Source organism: Pteronotus mesoamericanus, unplaced genomic scaffold (genome assembly GCF_021234165.1).
Source record: "Pteronotus mesoamericanus isolate MK-2021 breed Mesoamerican mustached bat unplaced genomic scaffold, CSHL_Meso_final scaffold_36, whole genome shotgun sequence".
NCBI lineage: Eukaryota > Metazoa > Chordata > Mammalia > Chiroptera > Mormoopidae > Pteronotus > Pteronotus mesoamericanus.
Genome location: NW_026555313.1, coordinates 3,495,134 through 3,504,209, shown reverse-complemented (window position 1 = coordinate 3,504,209; position 9,076 = coordinate 3,495,134). Strand labels below are relative to the sequence as shown.

The 9,076-nt window shown below is 40.3% G+C and overlaps 1 pseudogene; it reads left to right on the top strand.

The window, feature by feature from the left end:
* Window positions 1-509: 509 nt before the first annotated feature.
* LOC129086173 (uncharacterized) lies at window positions 510-624 on the top strand (annotated as a pseudogene).
* Window positions 625-9,076: the final 8,452 nt, after the last annotated feature.

Sequence of the window (9,076 nt, the reverse complement as noted above, 5' to 3'; positions counted from 1 at the left end):
TGTTGGTTAGGTTCCACTTACACGTGAGATCATAGAGAACATTATGCTAAGCGAAATAAGCCAGGGGGTGAAAGACAAATAGAAAATTTTTAATCAATTTGTTAAATGTAAATAGGGGAAGTTAAAAGAAAAAAGGTGAAACACATGAGTTCTCTTAACCCCATAAACAGTTGAAAAACACATGCAAATAGCAATGGCAATGATAACAATGAGAAAATGTTCAGAATACAAAATAGAGAAGGGGTAAAAAATAATGTAAAGTTTGCAAGAATATAGAAAATTAAATATATTAATTTTAGCAAATGTTAACAGATTAATAATTTGATGTCTTAATAACATTCCCATATTTTTTAATGTTTTACATTTACGCTATTATAGTTGTCTCAATTTTTCCTCTTCTTCCTCCAGCCAGCCTTCTCCCCATTTCCATGTTCAGTCACCTCACCATTATCCATGTCCATGGGTCCTTTATATATATGTGCTTTGACTAATTCCTTCACCTACTTTCAATTAGTCCTTGGCCTTTTGGCTAAGATCAAGTGTAGAATCAGTTCTTATAAGTTTAATTACATTTCCATTTTAAATGTAGCTCTCTGGAAAAAAATACTAAAATAGCGATTCAATTGTTACTTTAGGTTTTGGTTGGTAATCAGTGAGAGACGTAGTGAAGGTTAGAGACAGCATATAGAACCATTTAAATTATACTCTGTAAATTGTCTTCCATCACAGTAGTCAAAGATGGCTTTTGTTATCCTTCCCTCGTTTGGGCTGTATTTTCCCTCCAATACCTCTAATTTAACATTTCCCATAATTGATTACATTGCAGCTGTAGCCTAAACTTACTGTATCATAAACAGACTAAAGTACATCTTTTCAATATTCTATTAATGCAATAAATATTGAAGTTATTACTAAATAATCATTATTAAATTTTGTGGCAGTTGTTAAATACTATAATTTGTTAAACTGATTAGAAATTTAATTCATTTAATTGTTTTATTCATACATTCATGTTAAATGTTTAATAGAATTTCTCAATTTACTTACTTTCAGAGTAGGTAATTTGAAAGGACAAAATTGAAAGAATATATGTAACTTGTTTTATAACCACAAATATTTTAACCAGGTCATTTGTATAGACCGTTGTACTGTAGAAATCATTTTCATACAAACAAAAACATTAATTTTGTACAATGAATGATTGGATATTTTTTACATTTTTTAAAAAAGATGAGTGCCCTGACTATTAAATTTTAGAAACTTGCCTAGTACTTCTTGTTAATGAATAGGGAAGCCAATATTGAGAATCTGGCCTTGGTAATCCACAAAGTGAATTTATGGTAAGCTAAACATATGATGTGTTTACCTCCTTTCTTTATAATTTTCTATTTATTATTTTGATAGTATAGGTATACTGGTTTTTAAAAATAAAGATAAAAAAATCGTCAATAATATCATTTAGTGGGGGGAGAGAGAAGATGGCGGAGGAGTGAATGGGAGTCACGCTGACCTCCTCCCAAGACCAAACTGGAATTGCGACTAAATAGTGGAGTAATCACCTGGAAAACAATGGAACTATAGCGGGAGAGGAGCCTTGGAGCTGCGGACAGTGGATTCGACTCTCACATTCCCAATGGGTGAGAAGTGCAGTGGAGGCTTGAGAGGGTGGACTGGGTGCCCACGGGCACTGGCACCAGAGGGACATTGAAATGGCCAGTTAGCTTCCCCCAAGAAGAACGGGGTCTGAATCATACCCAGGGACCTCTAAACTACAGCAGCTAAAACCAAGGAAATACAGACAAAATGCAACCCTGAAAAGCTTAGGGGCGCTCTCTGCCAGGGACAGGTGGCTGGGGATGCAAAGAGACATTTAAAGGGCCAACGCAAAAATTGCAGTGACAGCCACCCTCCCTGATCTCTGGGTCGAGGCGGCATCAGGGTGGGCTGGTGCCTGGGAAAAGACTGGTGAGGAAAACTTTGTGAAGAGAACTGGCACGGTGGCCGGCGGAGCCCGGGTGATGACGCACCTCCCACTCTGCAGCTACCATCTCGCTCAGGCATAAGGGAATCAATTAACCTGCCTTTTGTGCGCTCCGCGCACAGCTTGTGCGTGTGAGCTGGAGGGCTGAGTGCAGACTGGCTGGGAGAGCCTTGAGGAGAGACTGGAGACAGAGGCGTTGGGGAAAGAATGGGAGGAGGAACTGGGGAGCCCCGACTCCCTCCCGTTCTGTAGTCTCCATTGTGGGCTGGAAAGGCGCGCCCCCAAAGAGGCAGAAGCGGGGCGCGCATGAACCAGACTGCCTGCGATTGAAACGCAGTCCGCACAGGGGGTGGATCCTTGGCCTAAGGGGTCACAGAACTGCCCGGAGGCCCCTGAGGAGAGTCTGGAAACGGAGGCGTTGGGGAAAGAACAGGAGGAGGAACCGGGGAGTCCCGACTCCCTCACCTTGCTGTAGTCTCCGTTATGCGGGAAGAGGCCACATCCCCAAAGAGCCAATAGCCGAAAAGCACACATAGACACCCCAAAAACACCCAGTGCAGGCCCGCACACTTTCGCCAAGTGACCGGCGAAGATTGGCGAGCGTGTATGTGACCCGCGCAAGCTGGCGAATGCTGGCACCGTCTGGCAAGGCCTTCCACAGATTGGCACCAATACGGCCTGCGAGGGAGTGCACAGAGAGGCAAGAGCAGGCGTAAATTGACCTGCCTGCCCGTGATTGCGCAGTGGCCACAGAATTAGTAGATCCCTGGCCGAAGGGGTCACAGAGCTGCCCAGAGTCCCTGGAGGAGAGACCAGAGAAAGGATTAACCAGAGAGTCTTGGAGCTGACTTCCTCCCATTTCTGTAGTCCCCATTTGGCGAGGGCAAGCAATGCACCGAAAGAGACAAAAACGGGGAAAACACACAGTAGAAGACCCTAAACTAACCAGTGCCGGGGGAGCTCGCCGGCCAGGGGGGCCAGATGAGTATGCGAGGTCGCGAATAAGCCCCCTGGTCTGGGGCAAGCACATGTGAGCCCAGGCAGGCGGGGGATCCTGCCACGTCGGGAGCCTGCTCAAGGAGCCTGCGTGAGAGTGCAGAACGGTCCCAAAAAATAGCCCAGCCCTGACCGAAGGGGTCACAGAGCTGCCCCAAGCAGGAGTCAGACAAAGGCATGAGACTCCTGGAAGGCTCAAACAAACAACCCAAGGTCATAGAGGGTCAACTACTGACATCATCAGAGGCAGGTCCAGAAAGAAAAGTAAAGGACAAAAAAAAAGGACAAAAAAGGAAGAAAAATAAGTTCCCCCCAAATGAGTGGAAAAGGGGACTCCCCACAGAGAGAGCTAAATAAAATAGAGGCAAGGGAACTATCAGATATTGAATTCAAAACAATGGTTCTAAGGAAGCTCCATGAGCTCAGCCAGCTCAAAGAGAACTATGAGAAACTGCAGAGAAACTATCAGGATCTTACAGCAAACTGTATCAACCTGGAAAAGGACATAGAAACTATCAAGAAGACACAAGAAGATATGAAGAATACCTTTTCTGAATAGAAGAACACAGTAGAAGGAATCCAAAGCAGGCTGGATGAAGCCAAGTATCAAATCAGTGAGATGGAGGATAAGGTAGAAAGAAGCTCCCAGAAAGAACAAGAAATGGAAAAACGACTCAAAAAGAATGAAGAGGCATTTAGGGAAATGCAGGACAACCTGAAACGCAATAATATCCATATAATATGGATACCAGAAGGAGAAGAAGAGGATAGAGAAGCTCCTCGAAAAAGTAATGATGGAAAATTTCCCAAATTTGAGGAGAGATCCAGGAGGCACAGAGGATCCCACTCAAGAGGGACTCAAAGAGGTCCACTCCAAGACACATCATCATTAAAATGGCAAATGTCAAAGACAAAGAGAGAATCCTCAAGGCAGCAAGGGAGAAGGAGAAAGTAACATACAAGGGGGCCCCGATACGCCTAGGAGCTGACTTCTCAACAGAAACACTACAAGCCAGAAGGGAATGGCAACAAATATTCTAAGTCATGAAAAGCAAGGGCCTATAGCCAAGGCTGCTCTACCCAGCTAGGCTCTCCATTAAAATAGAAGGGGAAATACGGAGTTTCCCAGACAAGAGAACTTAAAGAAATACATCTCTACCCAATGAGCACTCCAAGATATGCTAAGGGGTCTGGTTTAAGCAGATGAAGGAAAAGAGTGAGAAAGAGAAAAACACAGGTACAAAGAGAAAAAAATGAATGTTTCTATCAGTAATAACTCTCAATGTAAATGTACTAAATTCCCCAATCAAAAGACACAGGGTAGCTGAATCGATAAGAAAACATGACCCACACATATGCTGCCTACAAGAGACCCACCTCAGAGCAAGAGACCTACACAGATTGAAAGTAAAGGGATGGAAAAAAAAATTCCAAGCAAATGGGCATGAGAAAAAGGCCAGGGTTGCCATACTTGTATCAGACAAAGTAGATTTCAAAACAAAGGCCATAAAGAGAGACCCAGAGGGGCACTTTATAATACTTAAAGGAAGAATCTATCAAGAAGACATCAACGTTGTAAACTTATATGCTCCCAATATAGGAGCCCCCAAGTTTATAAGGAAACTGTTGGATGACTTCAAAAAAGATATAGACAGCAACACACTGATAGTAGGGGATTTCAACACCCCACTGTCAAAAATGGACAGATCTTCCAAACAAAACATTAATAAATATATTGTGGCGCTGAATGACACACTGAATAAAGAGACTTAACTGACATATATAGAAACTTACATCCCAAAGAAGAAAATACACATTCTTTTCAAATGCTCAGGGCAGTTTTTCAAAGATAGACCACGTGATAGGACACAAAGCAAACCTCAGTAAATTCAGGAAAATTGAAATCATACCAAACTTTTTCTCAGATCACAAGGGCTTGAAGCTGGAAATCAACCTCAAAGAGAAACTTTAAAACCTTGCAAACTCATGGAGACTGAACAGTAGACTATTAAACAATGAATGGGTCAATAATGAGCTAAGAGAAGACATCAAAAAATTTCTGGAAACAAATGAAAGTGAACAGACAACAGTCCAAAACCTATTGGACACAGCAAAGGCGGTCCTGAGAGGGAAGTTCATAGAAATATAGGCTTCCCTAAAAAAGATAGAAACATTTCAAATAAAAGACCTAACACTACTACTTCAAGAACTGGAGAAACAACAACAAATAAATTCCAGAGCAAGTAGAAGGAAGGAAATAGTCAAGATTAGAGCAGAACTGAATGACATAGAGATGAAAAGAACAATTCAGAAGATCAACCAATGCAGAAGCTGGTTCTTTGAAAAGATAAATAAAATTGACAAGCCTTTAAGCAGACTCATTAAAAAAAAAAGGGAGAGGACCCAAATAATTAATATCAGGAATGAAAGAAAAGAAATAAAGCCTGATACCACAGAAATACAAAGGATTGTCAGAAACTACTGTGAACAATTATATGTCAAGAAATTTGAAAATCTTGATGATTTGGAAAAATTTTTAGAAAAGTATAATCTTCCAACACTGAAGGAGGAAGAAACAGAAAGCTTGAACAGACAGATAACAGCTGGGGAAATGGAAGCAGTCATCAAGAAACACCCGGCACACAAAAGCCCAGGGCCGGATGGTTTCATAGGAGAATTTTACAAAACATTTAAGGAAGACCTAACCCCTGTCCTTCTCATACAATTCCAAAAAAATCCAAGAGGAGGGAAGACTCCCAGACTCTTTCTATGAGGCCAGCATCACCGTAATCCCAAATCCAGATAAAGACCCTACAGAGAAAGAAAACTACAGACCAATTTTGCTGATGTCCTTAGATGCTAAAATCCTCAACAAAATATTGGCAAACCACATTCAGCAATACATTAAAAAGATTATCCACCACGATCAAGTGGGATTCATCCCAGGCATGCAGGGATGGTTCAATATATGCAAATCAGTAAACGTGATACATCACATAAATAAAAGGAAAGACAAAAACCACATGATCATCTCGATAGATGCAGAAAAAGTATTTGACAAGGTACAGCACCCATTTATGATCAAAACACTCAGCAAACTGGGAATAAATGGGGCATTCCTCAATGTAATAAAGGCCATATATGAAAAACCTACAGCCAATATCGTCCTCAACGGGCAAAACCTGAAAGCTTTCCCACTAAGATCGGGAGCACAACAAGGATGTCCGCTCTCACCGCTTCTTTTTAACATCGTACTGGAAGTGCAGGCCACAGTGGTCAGACAAGAGAAAGAAATGAAAGGCATCCACATAGGAAAGGAGGAAGTAAAGCTATCATTGTTTGCAGATGACATTATAGTGTACATAGAAAACCCTGTAGACTCTACCAAAACACTCCTCAAACCTAATAAGTGAATTTGGCAAAAGAGCAGGATACAAAGTCAACATTCAGAAATCAAAGGCATGTTTGTACACCAGCAATGCAATAGAAGAAGAAGAATCAGAAAAAAAAAATACCATTTAATATAGCAAGAAGAAAAATTATGTACCTAGGCATAAATTTAACCAAAGAGGTAAAAGACCTGTACGCAGAAAACTATACAACATTGAAAAAAAAAATTAAGGAAGACACAAATAAATGGAAGCATATACCGTGCTCTTTCATGACTTGGAATATGTATTGGAAGAATTAATATCATCAAAATGTCCATACTATCCAAAGAAATTTATAGATTCAACGCAATCCCTATTAAGATACCAATGACATATTTCACAGAAATAGAACAGACATTTCAAAAATTTACATGGAACCATAAATGACCCCGAATAGCCTCAGCAATTTTGAGAAAGAAAAGCAAAGTAGGAGGGATCACAATACTGGACATCAAACTCTACTACAAAGCCACTATACTCAAAACAATCTGGTACTGGCACAAGAACAGACCTATAGACAAGTGAAACAGAATAGAAAGCCCAGAAATAATCCCAGGTCTCTATGGGCATCTAATATTTGACGAAGGGGGCAAAAGTATAAAATGGAGCAACAATAGTCTCTTCAACAAATGGTGTTGGGAGAGCTGGATGGCTACATGCAAAAAAATGAAATTGGATCATCAGCTGACACCATACACAAAAATAAACTCAAGATGGATAAAAGACTTAAATATAAGTCGCAACACCATCAAAGTCCTAGAGGAGAACATTGGCAGGAAACTCTCAGATATCCCACGCAGCAATTTTTTCACCGATATGTCTCCTAAAGCAAGAGACATAAAGGAAAGAATAAACAAGTGGGACCTCATCAAAATAAGAAGCTTCTGCACGGCAAAAGAAAACATCAGCAAAATGAAAAGGGAGCCAACCCTTTGGGAAAATATATTTGCTAATGATACATGAGATGGAGGTTTGATCTGCAAGATATATAAAGAACTCACTCGACTCCACTCCAAGAAGACAAATGATCCAATCAAAAAAATGGGCAAAAGACCTGGGCAGACGCGTTTCCAAGGAGGAGATACAGAGGGCCCAGAGGCATTTGAAAGGATGCTTAGCATCACTAGCCATCAGAGAAATGCAGATCAAAACCACCATAAGGTAGCACCTCACACCGGTCAGAATGGCCATCATAAACCGATCAACAAACAACAGGTGCTGGCAAGGCTGTGGAGAAAAGGGAACCCCAGTCCACTGTTGGTGGGAATGCAGACTGGTGCAGCCACTGTGGAAAGCAGTGTGGAATTTCCTCAAAAAGCTGAGCATGGAACTGCCTTTTGATCCAGTGATTCCCCTGCTGGGACTATACCCTAAGAATACCAAAATGCCAATACAAAAGAACCTATGCACCCCAATGTTCATAGCAGCACAATTTACAATAGCCAAGTGTTGGAAGCAACCTAAATGCCCATCAGTAGATGATTGGATCAAAAAGCAATGGTACATATACACAATGGAATACTACGCAGCAGAAAGAAAAAAAGAACTACTAAACTTCGCGACAGCATGGATGGAACTGGAGAGCATTATGCTAAGTGAAATAAGCCAGGGGGCAAAAGACAAATACCATATGATCTCACCTATAAGTGGAACCTAACCAACAATACAAAGATGCAAAGAAAATATGACCAGCAACACTGAAAGGAAAAGAAATTAACAGAGAGAAGAGGGAAGGAAGGATGGGGGGGCGGGGAAAAGGAAGGGAAGGGGAACGTCAAGGAACATATAGCAAGGACTCATGGACAAAACCAAAGGGGAAGAGCTGAGGGAGAGAAGGAGGAAGGGGGCAAGGGAAAGTGGTGGGGCGTAGACAGAGACAAATGTATTTGAGAAAAGAAATTAAAATAAAATTTAAAAAAATAATATCATTTAGGGGAAGATTTGAGTGTACATTTAAACATTCACTCTATTAGTTACTCTTTGCTTTTTAGGGACACATCCTTCAAAAAAGTACAAGATATTTAAGATCAGCACGTTAAACAACAACATTAAAATCCTCTGTAACATTAGACTTTACTTAGCAAAAATCTAAACTCCTTAATATTACCTATAAAACTCTTTATTTCAAATGTCTTCTTACTTGTATTAATTAGGATTAGCTTTGACAATTAAATTAGAAAATCCCAAAGTATTATAGCAATAATTTTAATAAGTGAGAAAGTATTTATCTCACTTGAAATTTCGAAGATAGGTAGCACAGGGTTGACACGATGGATGTATACATTTATAGCAAATCCTGTCTTTCATAGTTCACTTTTCTGCTACTTCTTGTATGTGGCCTTTAGCCTAATGGCCCAAAAGGGCTGTTAGAGGAGTTTTTATTTGTTTGTTTTTTTGTTTGTTTGTTTATACAACAGAGTGGAATAATTAGTCAAGAAAAATCTTGGAACTCTGTCACCAGATGAGAATAAGACTATTTGAGGGCAACTAGCACTCTATGTTCAACCATTTATATTAACCACCTATATCATCTACTTCTTAACACGTTTTTCTAACCATTCTATCCTTATTTAGTTCTTTGAACGCATTCAAATATTTTTTACCTTGGCTTTTCCAGCATTGAATAGAAATATGTTCCACAGTTAAGGCTTATTCTTGTTTATTTTTT